The sequence below is a fragment of the Bos grunniens genome, chromosome 12 (genome assembly GCF_055505025.1).
Source record: "Bos grunniens cultivar Pamir isolate PY7600 chromosome 12, Bosgru_T2T1.0, whole genome shotgun sequence".
In the NCBI taxonomy this organism is placed as follows: Eukaryota; Metazoa; Chordata; class Mammalia; order Artiodactyla; family Bovidae; genus Bos; species Bos grunniens.
Window position 1 is genome coordinate 7,749,609 of NC_141176.1, and position 12,415 is coordinate 7,762,023.

Sequence of the window (12,415 nt, forward strand, 5' to 3'; positions counted from 1 at the left end):
AATTTGGCTGCCTCATGTGACGAGACAGCACACTGGAAAAGACCCTGATGCTGAGAAAAGGAGAAAGCAATATGAGAAGAGGGAGACAGATGATGAGATGGTTAGATAACATCACAAATATAAGGATATATATTTGAACAAACTTCAGGAGATAATGAAGGACAGACAGAGGACCCTGGTGTGCATGGGGTTGCAAAGAGTCAGACACAACTTCATGACCAAACCACACTGATAATTGCTCACTTATTTAATAGAAATAAGTATCATAGTCTTAAAATAATAAACAAATTGTCAATGATGAAAAATTTTGTATAGTAAAATTTTAATTTTAACATGCTTTAACAATCTAAAATTTCATAGACTTTGTCATTTAAAAAATACCATGTTATAACCATCTAAACCATAAAAGTAGACACAGTGATAAAATGAATGCATACATTTTCTACATTAATAAGTTATTAATTTTTAACATTCATCATTTTTTCCTTTCTGTACGCATTTCAAGCATCACTATGAACAAAGCTGGTGGAGGTGACGGGATTCCAGTCGAGCTCTTTCAAATCCTGAAAGATAATTCTGTGAAAGTGATGCACTCAATAAGCCAGCAAATTTGGAAAACTCAGCAGTGGCCACAAGACAGGAAAAGGTCAGTTCTCATCCCAATTCTGAAGAAAGGCAATGCCAAAGAATGCTCAAACTACCACACAATTGCACTCATCTCACATGCCAGGAAAGTAATGTTCAAAATTCTCCAAGCCAGGCTTCAACAATACGTGAACCATGAACTGAACTGATAATAAGATTGCAACTATTAAGAAAGTGTCCAAATTTTATAGCTTTATATTGAAATGTTTGGAGATAAAATGTCGTAATATATTTGATTGCTTTTCAAATGCTTCAGTTCAGTTCAGTTCTGTTCAGTCACTCAGTCATGTCCGATTCTTTGCGACCCATGGACTGCAGCAGATCAGGCCTCCCTGTCCATCACCAGTTCCTGCAGTTTACTCAAACTCATGTCCGTTGAGTAGGTGATGCCATGCAACCATCTCATCCTCTATCATTCCCTTCTCCTCTCACCACAATCATTCCCAGCATCAGGGTCTTTTAAAAAGAGTCAGCTCTTCACATGAGGTGGCCACATGAGGTGGCCAAAGTATTGGAGTTTCAGCTTCAGCATCAGTCCTTCCAATGAATGTTCAGGACTGATTTCCTTTAGGGTGGACTGGTTGGATCTCCTTGAAGTCCAAGAGTCTTCTCCAACACTGCAGTTCAAAAGCATCAATTCTTTGGTGCTTAGCTTTCTTTATAGTCCAACACTCACATCCATACATGACTACTGGAAAAACCATAGCCTTGACTAGATGGACCTTTGTTGGCAAAGTAATGTATCTGCCTTTTAACATGCTGTCTAGGTTGGTCATAACTTTTCTTCCAAGGAGTAAGCATCTTTTTATTTCATGGATGAAGTCACCCTCTGCAGTTATTTAGGAGTCCAAGAAAATAAAGTCTGGCACTGTTTCCACTGTTTCTCCATCTATTTGTCATGAAGTTATGGGACCAGATGCCATAATCTTAGTTTTCTGAATGTTGAGCTTTAAGCCAACTTTTCACTCTCCTCTTTCACTTTCATCAAGAAGCTCTTTCATTCTTCTTCACTTTCTGCCATAAGGGTGGTGTCATCTGCATATCTGACGTTATTGACATTTTTCCAGGCAATCTTGATTTCAGCTTGTGCTTCATCCAGCCCAGAGTTTCTCATGATGTACTCTGCATATAAGTTAAATAAACAGTGTGACAATATACAGCCTTGACGTACTCCTTTTCCTATTTGGAACCACTCTGTTGTCCCATGTCCAGTTCTAACTGTTTCTTCCTGACCTGCATACAGGTTTCTCAAGAGACAGATCAGGTGTTCTGGTATTCCCATCTCTTTCAGAATTTTCCACAGTTTATTGTGGTCCACACAGTCAAAGTCTTTGGCATAGTCATTAAAACAGAAATAGATGTTTTTCTGGAACTCCCTTGTTTTTTCAATGATCCAGCAGATGTTGGCAACTTGATCTCTTGTTCCTCTGCCTTTTCTAAAATCAGCTTGAATAACTGGAAGTTCATCACAGTTAAATAAATTTGCCACAATTCTTCTACATAAACTAATCAGTGGCTATATTAAATTTTCTGTCATTGCTCTGAAAGTGTCTTTTAAGTTCATTTATTTTGATGGTAATATAAAAAAGGTATATCGCAGTTAGTTGTTCTGTATATTAAACAATTCTCCTCTGTTTTCATTTTTGCAAATGATTCCTATTTTATTTCTAATGTCTTTTTCAGTCAATGTTTTTTTTTTTCTTTTCACATTCTTTTCTCAATTTTTAAATTGCAGTATAATTCAAAGAGCACAACCTTGAGTTTTAAAAACTTGCAATTCAGTGCTTTTTAATATATTCATAAAGATGTGTGAACATCAACACTGTCTACAATCAGAATATTTTTACCACCCCAAGGAGAAATTCCATACCCCATACCAGTTACTCCTTTAATACCCACTGTCCTCCCTACACTCGGCAACCACCAATGTACTTCCTTTATGTATTTGATTACTCTGGGCATTTATTTTATGTATATTCAATTTGTAGTCTTTGTTGACTTCCTTCACCTAGAATAGAATAGTGTTTTCAAATATCAACCATGTTGGATCATGTAGCAGTATTTTGCCATTTCATAACAGAATAATATTCAGTTGTGTGGAAATATTACATTTTATTTCCTCCATTCACTCATTGATGGTTTTTGAGTTGTTTATGTATTTTAGTTTTTATGAACGATGTTGATATTAACAATTATTATCAGATTTTGCACAGAAATATGCTTTCAATTCTCTTGGTAATATGTTTAAAATTGTTAAGTCATGACACTAAAAACACAGGCAAAAAAGTGAAATGAATGAGTGAGATTATATGAAACTAAAAATATTTGCATGGCAAAGGAAACAATCAGCAAAATGAAGTGGTAATCACAGAAATGGCTGAGGAAATATTTGCAAAACATCTATCTGATAACAACTGAATATCAAATACATATTGAATGTCACTCAATTCAATAATAAAAATATAAATAATTTGAATAAAATGAACAAAGAACCTAAAAAGACATTTCTCCAAAGAAAACTTGCAAATGATCCAGAAGTCTATGAAAAGTGTCCAGTATCTGTAAGCATTAGGGAAATGCAAGTCAAAACTTTAGTGAGAGATTTTTAAAAATTCTACAGTGCATTGAAATTTTCAAAGGTTTCATACATAAAATTTCATATAATTCCATTAAAAAAACACAATAAAATATTACCTCACACTTGGTAGTATGGTTATTAGCAAAAGACAGGAAATAATATAACACATTTTGGTAAAGTTGTAAAAAAAAGAGGAAATCCTTATACAGAGAATGCGAGTTCCTGAGTTATAGGGTAGAGTGTTGTATAGATGTCTCTTAGGTTTAATTTACCTTTGCAGCTGGCCTTCTCTTTCTTTTTGGTCTTCCATCTTTTTGTTTTATAAATTATTGAACCCAGGATATCGGTGTCTCCGACTAATGGAACCTAGATATCAATACTTCTTTTTAGTCCCCCTGCATCCTGCATTACAATACACAGCCACAAGTGAGAAATATATATATATATATATATTCTGCATATATATATATATATATATATAAATATATATATATATATGCTGCATTGCTTCAGTTGTGTCCAACTCTGTGCAACCCCATAGACAGCAGACGACCGGGCTCCCCTGTGCCTGGGATTCTCCAGGCAAGAACATATATATATATATATATATACATATATATACATATATATATATATATATATACATATATATATATATATACACACACACATATGTGTGTGTGTGTTTGTGTGTGTGTATACACACACACATACATACATGCATATCTATAGACACATGTTCTGATCTATCTATAATAGAGCAGTTGTTCTTGGAACCATGCTGTTGGGACAATTGTTCAGTCATAGTTTAAGACATAAGTACTGAACTGACAGTAGAATTTTTATGCTTTTATATCAATTTAAGAGGAAAATTTTATGTCTGCTGACAATAATACACAAGTTTTTATTCTTTCATTTTAGTTTTATTTTTCTATTATTGCCTTTTATTATGTTTTATAAAAGCAATGTCTTGTGATACTTTAAAAAAAAAAGTATTTTCTTGTTCAAAAACAACTTGAAAAGGATTGAGCATTTTCATTTTCACCAACAGTGATGTTTCTTAGGCCTTTATCTAATATTTTAAAAAGATCTTTTTCTCTTTCTACTAACACTTGCAGCCCAAGAAAAACCTCAATTCTATGTCACCAGAAGTATGTGGACAGGTACATGGATAGATTCTTAGGTAGGGTAGATTTACTTCAGGAAATTTCAATTTTGTGTGTGTTCAATCACACATCTCAATTCTAATTTTCATAAACAATGACAATGACCATATAAGGAAACTGTGGTTCTAGATTCAGATGAGTCTAGGAGGTAAAGAAATAAAGACAATGTGTATAAAACTTAGAAGGAGATCAAGTGGTAAAAGTTGCTTGTTGTTTTTGTATCTATCTCTTTAAGTCAGAATTTTATAAAGGTTCTGAACATGCTATTGACATAAGCCTTACGGGAGAAGTCAATGAAAATAGAGCAAATGAATATTAGTGCAGGAAATGACAACCAGAACAACTGGAACACAGTGGAATTTAGGAGTGGCTTAGATGAGTCAATCTTGAGCAGAAAAAAAGAAAATCATTGTGAATACTATAATGCTGCTAAGAATAATTATGTGTATGTATTTGAATATGTATACATGCACTATTCTTCACATTGTTCACTCATACAGTATATGAGATTTATTGCTCTGGAGTATATTACTCTAATGATGTTGAGGTTGGAGAGATATAGCTTATTCAAAAACATTATCTTTTAAGCCCTACAAACAAAATACTGATAGTGTGAAAACTACTCACCAGTTGGGTAAAATGTTCATTTTTGTGACATAAGCTGTCATTCATGAAAATATGCTTTTGTTTCCTGAAATAATTTGCTAAGTATGCAGGAATGAACATTTTAATTCTATAATTATTTAATATCTCATAAGATTTATTCCTAAAACATCACCTGAAAATTTATACATTTTAACATATAAGGAGAAAAAAGTGCAACTAAATTTCCTATTTCCACTTAAATGTGAAGTGTAAGTATACCTTGAATTTTTATATTTGTTTCATGTTTTGGACAAGTTATAATTTCCATTTCATTGTTTATTACCATCCTTTAAGTAATTAACTAATAAAATATATTAAAATAATTATTATAAAAATTTAGGAGCCAATTATATATAATTTTCCCTATGCTTTCATAAGTAAAAATCATATTTTTACACACTTCAAAAACATACACTGTATAGATTTATACAAAATAAAAAACCTTCACTGAAATTATTTTATTTAATATATCTACATTATTATAATTTATCACTTTACACATTCCCCAGAAGAGAAAAAATTATAAAACATATGTAATTTTCTATGATAATTAACTGGGAATCTAATTGCAAATACTGCATCCTACATATAGCATTGAGAAGGCAATGGGCAATTTGGATCAGAGGGCCTTGGAATGTTTTTACTGATGATTTGTTGTCTACCAAGATTCTGAAAGAAATTTATATGTCCTATAAAATCTAAGTATGGGGAGGACATTTTTACAATCTTAGTATCATTAAGACTCTATCATTTAAATGTCTTCAAGTTTTGTGTTTTTTTTTTTTCCCCCAAATTTGCTATCATCCATCAAGATAACAACATAATGTCTTATAATATAGAAAAATAATCATTAGGAAAAAGAGTAAGACAAATAAAAACAAATAGAAAAGGTAGAGGGATGCTCACCTATTGTGACTATCTTGATAGAATAAAGATTTTAACGGACTTTTTTTGCAAGAATTTCATATCATCTCATCTGCGTTTACTATTTTGGACATAAGTGTTGTTTCCTCTAGTAAATTCCAAAATCTATGTAATTAATATGAAATATTATTACCCTTAATTTCCAGCTCAATGCATTCAGTATCTGATTAGCAGAGACATAAACTAATATAATTCAAATATATCATCCAAGAGGAAATGTGACTTTCCTCTTGCATATTAACAAAAATGATAGATGATAGAGGAGAGAATAAATATAATATGTGAGAGAATGAGTACCCTAAAGAACTCTTACCCAGAAAATTGATTTATCCAAATGAAAAGATCAAATAAAAGCCAAAGGGCAAGAGGTATGATAATAGTATAAATGAAAAGGAGCTGTTATATGTAGTCTCCTACATTTCATTGCATCATCTACACTGCATTTGCCAGTTTGGTTAATATTTTACTCTTCAGCACTTATGACCTTCATACCAATTTCTTAATATTGATGAACAAAGATGTAAATTCTCATCTCATTTTTTAAAAATTGAAGTATAGAGAATTTCGGGTGTATAGCAAAGTCTTCAGTTATACACATAGAGTCTTTCCCATAATACCCTATTATAAAATACTGAATATAGTTCTTGTGATATACAGTAGCCCTTTCTTCTTTACTTTATATATAGTAGTGTGCATCTGTTGGGCTTCCCAGATGATGCTAGTGGTAAAGAATCTGGCTGCCACTGAAGGAGATACAAGAAATGGGGGTTCAATCCCTGGATCAGGAAGACCCCCCAGGAGAAAAGCATGGCAACACACTCCAGTATTCTTCCTAGAGAATCCTGTAAATACAGGAGCCTGGTGGGCTATGGTCCATAGGGTCACAAAGAGTCAGACATGACTGAAGCAACTTAATATGCACACAGTGTTCATCTGTTAATCTCACGCTGCTTATTTATTCCTCTTTCGCTTCTTTCCCTATCACACAGACTTGTTTCCTATGTCATTGAGTTCATTTCTGCTTTGTAAATATGTTCATTTGTATCATTTTTTTTTAGATTCCACATATAAGTGCTATCATATGATATTGGTCTTTATCTCCTCTTTTTTAGACTGAGGTGAAATTAATATAACATAAGAGTAATCATTTCAGAGTGAACAAAATATCATTTTACATATTCACAATGTTGTTTAATACACAATTTGCAGTGTGGTGGAAGCTTCTGATAAATTCATTCAATCATGGTCCTCTTAGCTTTCTGGATTTTATTTATCATAAAGACAAGCTATACTTTGTCAAAATGTTTTACTGCATTAACTGAGATAGTTGGTTTTTTCCCCTCCTTTTTGTGCTATTGTGTTGTTTTTAAAAATATATTTCTTAATTTTTAAATTTTATTTTCATTTTTTTCTATAATTTATGTTTATCCTCTAGCTTTCAAAATATATTATTCTTTTGTGGCCTAACATATGATCTGTCCTGGAGAATGTTTTTTGGATATCATTCAGAAAACTAAGATCATGGCATCTGATCCCATCACTTCATGGCATATAGATGGGGAAATAGAGGAAACAGTGGCTGACTTTATTTTTCTGGGCTCCAAAATCACTGAAAATAATAATAAATGAAGCAACTGACAAACAACTAATCTCAAAAATATACAAGCAACTCTTAGAGCTCAGTTCCAGAAAAATAAATGACTCAATCAAAAAATGGGCCCAAGAACTAAATAGACATTTCTCCAAAGAAGACATACAGATGGCTAACAAACACATGAAAAGATGCTCAACATCACTCATTATCAGAGAAATGCAAATCAAAACCACTAAGAGGTACCATTTCAAACCAGTCAGAATGGCTGTGATCCAAAAGTCTACAAGCAATAAATGCTGGAGAAGGTGTGGAGAAAAGAGAATCCTCTTACACTGTTGGTGGGAATGCAAACTAGTACAGCCACTATGGAGAACAGTGTGGAGATTCCTTAAAAAAACTGGAAATAGAACTGCCATATGATCCAGCAATCCCACTGCTGGGCATACACACTGAGGAAACCAGAAAGGAAAGAGACATGTGTACCCCAATGTTCATCGCAGCACTGTTTATAATAGCCAGGACATGGAAGCAACCTAGATGCCCATCAGCAGATGAATGGATAAGAAAGCTGTGGTACATATACACAAAGGAGTATTACTCAGCCATTAAAAAAATATATTTGAATCAGTTCTAATGAGGTGGATGAAACTGGAGCCTATTACACAGAGTGAAGTAAGCCAGAAAGAAAAACACCAATGCAGTATCAGATCATATCAGATCAGTCGCTTAGTCGTGTTTGACTCTTTACGACCCTATGAATTTCAGCATGCCAGACCTCCCTGTCTATCACCAACGCCCGGAGTTCACTCAGACTAACGTCCATCGAGTCAGTGATGCCATCCAGCCATCTCATCCTCTGTCGTCCCCTTCTCCTCCTGCCCCCAATCCCTCCCAGCATCAGAGTCTTTTCCAATGAGTCAACTCTTTGCATGAGGTGGCCAAAGGACTGGAGTTTCAGCTTTAGCATCATTCCTTCCAAAGAAATCCCAGGTCTGATCTCCTTCAGAATGGACTGGTTGGATCTCCTTGCAGTCCAAGGGACTCTAAAGAATCTTCTCCTACACCACAGTTCAAAAGCATCAATTCTTCAGTGCTCAGCCTTCATCACAGTCCAACTCTCACATCCATACATGACCACAGGAAAAACCATAGCCCTGACTAGACGAACCTTTGTTGGCAAAGTAATATCTATGCTTTTGAACATGCTGTCTAGGATGGTCATAACTTTCCTTCCAAGGATTAAGCATCTTTTAATGTCATGGCTGCAGTCACCATCTGCAGTGATTTTGGAGCCCAGAAAAATAAAGTCTGACACTGTTCCCACTCTTTCCCCGTCTATTTCCCATGAAGTGATGGGACCAGATTCCATGATCTTCGTTTTCTGAATCTTGAGCTTTAAGCCAACTTTTTCATTCTCCACTTTCACCTTCATCAAGAGGCTTTTTAATTCCTCTTCACTTTCTGCCATAAGGGTGATGTCATCTGCATATCTGAGGTTATTGATATTTCTTCCGGCAATCTTGATTCCAGCTTGTGCTTCTTCCAGTCCAGCTTTTCTCATGATGTACTCTGCATATAAGTTAAATAAACAAGGTGATAATATACAGCCTTGACATACTCCGTTTTCTATTTGGAACCACTCTGTTGTCCCATGTCCAGTTCTAACTGTTGCTTCCTGACCTGCATACAAATTTCTCAAGAGGCAGATCAGGTGGTCTGGTATTCCCATCTCTTTCAGAATTTTCCACAGTTTATTGTGATCCACACAGTCAAAGGCGTTGGCATAGTCAATAAAGCAGAAATAGATGTTTTTCTGGAACTCTCTTGCTTTTTCCGTGATCCAGCGGATGTTGGCAATTTGGTCTCTGGTTCCTCTGCCTTTTCTAAAACCAGCTTGAACATCAGGAAGTTAACGGTTCACATATTGCTGAAGCCTGGCTTGGAGAATTTTGAACATTACTTTACTAGCGTGTGAGATGAGTGCAATTGTGCGGTAGTTTGAGCATTCTTTGGCATTGCCTTTCTTTGGGATTGAAATGAAAACTGACCTTTTCCAGTCCTGTGGCCACTGCTGAGTTTTCCAAATTTGCTGGCATATTGACTGCATCATCTTTCAGGATTTGGAATAGCTCAACTGGAATTCTATCACCTTCACTAGCTTTGTTCGCAGTGATGCTTTCTCAGGCCCACTTGACTTCACATTCCAGGATGTCTGGCTCTAGGTTAGTGATCACACCATCATGATTAGCTGGGTCATGAAGATCTTTTTTGTACAGTTCTTCTGTGTATTCTTGCCATCTCTTCTTAATATTTTCTGCTTCTGTTAGGCCATACCATTTCTGTCCTTTATCGAGCCCGTCTTTGCATGAAATGTTCCTTTGGTATCTCTGATATTCTTGAAGAGATCTCTAGTCTTTCCCATTCTGTTGTTTTCCTCTATTTCTTTGCATTGATTGCTGAGGAAGGCTTTCTCATCTCTTCTTGCTATTCTTTGGAACTCTGCATTCAGATGCTTATATCTTTCCTTTGCTGCTTTGCTTTTCACTTCTCTTCTTTCCATAGCTATTTTTAAGGCCTCCCCAGACAGCCATTTTGCTTTTTTGCATTTCTTTTCCATGGGGATGATCTTGATCCCTGTCTCCTGTACAATGTCACGAACCTCATTCCATAGTTTATTAGGCACTCTATCTATCAGATCTAGGCCCTTAAATCTATTTCTCACTTCCACTGTATAATCATAATGGATTTGATTTAGGTCATACCTGAATGGTCTATTGGTTTTCCCTACTTTCTTGAATTTAAGTCTGAATTTGGCAATAAGGGGTTCATGGTCTGAGCCACAGTTAGCTCCTGGTCTTGTTTTTGCTGACTGTGTAGAACTTCTCCATCTTTGACTGCAAAGAATATAATCAATCTGATTTTGGTGTTGACCATCTGGTGACATCCAGGTATAGAGTCTTCTCTTGTGTTGTTGGAAGAGGGTGTTTGTTATGACCAGTGCATTTTCTTGGCAAAATTCTATTAGTCTTTGCTCTGCTTCATTCCGTATTCCAAGGCCAAATTTGCCTGTTACTCCAGGTGTTTCTTGACTTCCTATACTAATGCATATATATGGAATTTAGAAAGATGGTAACAATAACCCTGTATATGAGACAGCAAAAGAGACACAGATGTATAGAACAGTCTTTTGGACTCTGTGGGAGAGGGAGAGGGTGGGATGGTTTGGGAGAATGACATTGAAACATGTATAATATCATATATGAAACGAGTCGCCAGTCCAGGTTCGATGCACGATACTGGATGCTTGGGGCTGGTCCACTGGGATGACCCAGAGGGATGGTAAGGGGGGGAGGAGGGAGGAGGGTTCAGGATGAGGAACACATGTATACCTGTGGCAGATTCATTTTGATATATGGCAAAACCAGTACAATATTGAAAAGTTAAAAAATAAAATTAAAATTAAAAAGAAAAACACTTTAAAAAAAAAGATGCTTGCTCATTGTAAGAAAAGTTAGAAAACTTAGAAAAGACCAACTTAGACAGCACAATAAAAAGCAGAGACATTACTTTGCCAACAAATGTACATCTAGTCAAGGCTATGTTTCTTCCTACAGTCATGTATAGATGTGAGAGTTGGACTATAAAGAAAGTTGAGCACCAAAGAATTGATGCCTTTGAACTGTGGTATTGGAGAAGACACTTGAGAGTCCCTTGGACTGCAAGGAGATCCAACCAGTCCATCCTAAAAGAGATCAGTCCTGGGTGTTCATTGCAAGGACTGATGTTGAAGCTGAAATTCCAATACTTTGGCCACCTATGCAAAGAGCAGAGTCATTGGAAAAGACCCTGATGCTAGGAAAGATTTAAGGCTGGAGGAGAAGGGGACGACAGAGGATGAGATGGTTGGATGACATCACCGACTTACCAGACATGAGTTTGAGTAAACCCTGGGAGTTGGTGATGGATAGGGAGTCCTGGTACGCTGAAGTCCATGGGGTCACAAAGAGTTGGACAAGACTGAATGACTGAATGGAACAGAAGAAGGGTATATATTCTGTGCAATTGGGGGGGTGTATACTGTGTATTCAACATTCAGAAAACGAAGATCATGGCATCTGGTCCCATCATTTCATGGGAAATAGATGGGGAAACAGTGAAAACAGGGTCAGCCTTTATTTTTTTGGGCTCCAAAATCGTGACTGTGAGCCATGAAATTAAAAGACGCTTACTATTTGGAAGGAAAGTTATGACCATCCTAGATAGCATATTGACAAGCAGAGACATTTCTTTGCCAACAAAGGTCCATCTAGTCAAGGCTATGGTTTTTCCAGTGGTCATGTATGGATGTGAAAGTTGGACTGTGAAGAAAGCTGAGCGCTGAAGAATTAATGCTTTTGAATGGTGGTGTTGGAGAAGACTCGTGAGTGTCCCTTGGACTGCAAGGAGATCCAACCAGTCCATTCTAAAGGAGATGAGTCCTGGGTGTTCTTTGAAAGGAATGATGCTAAAGCTGAAACTCCAGTCCTTTGGCCACCTCATGCGAAGAGTTGACTCATTGGAAAAGATTCTGATGCTGGAAGGGATTGGGGGCAGGAGGAGAAGGGGACGACAGAGGATGCGATGGCTGGATGGCATCACAGAATCAATGGACATGAGTTTGAGTGAACTCCGGGAGTTGGTAATGGACAGGGAGGCCTGGCATGGTGTGATTCACGGGGTCACAAAGAATCAGACACAACTGAGGAACTGAACTCAATTGAACTGACGCTATGTATGGGGCTTCCCCGGTGGTGCTAGTGGTAAAGTTCTCGCCCACCAATACAAGAAATATAAGAGACTAGGGTTCCATCCCTGAGTCAGAAG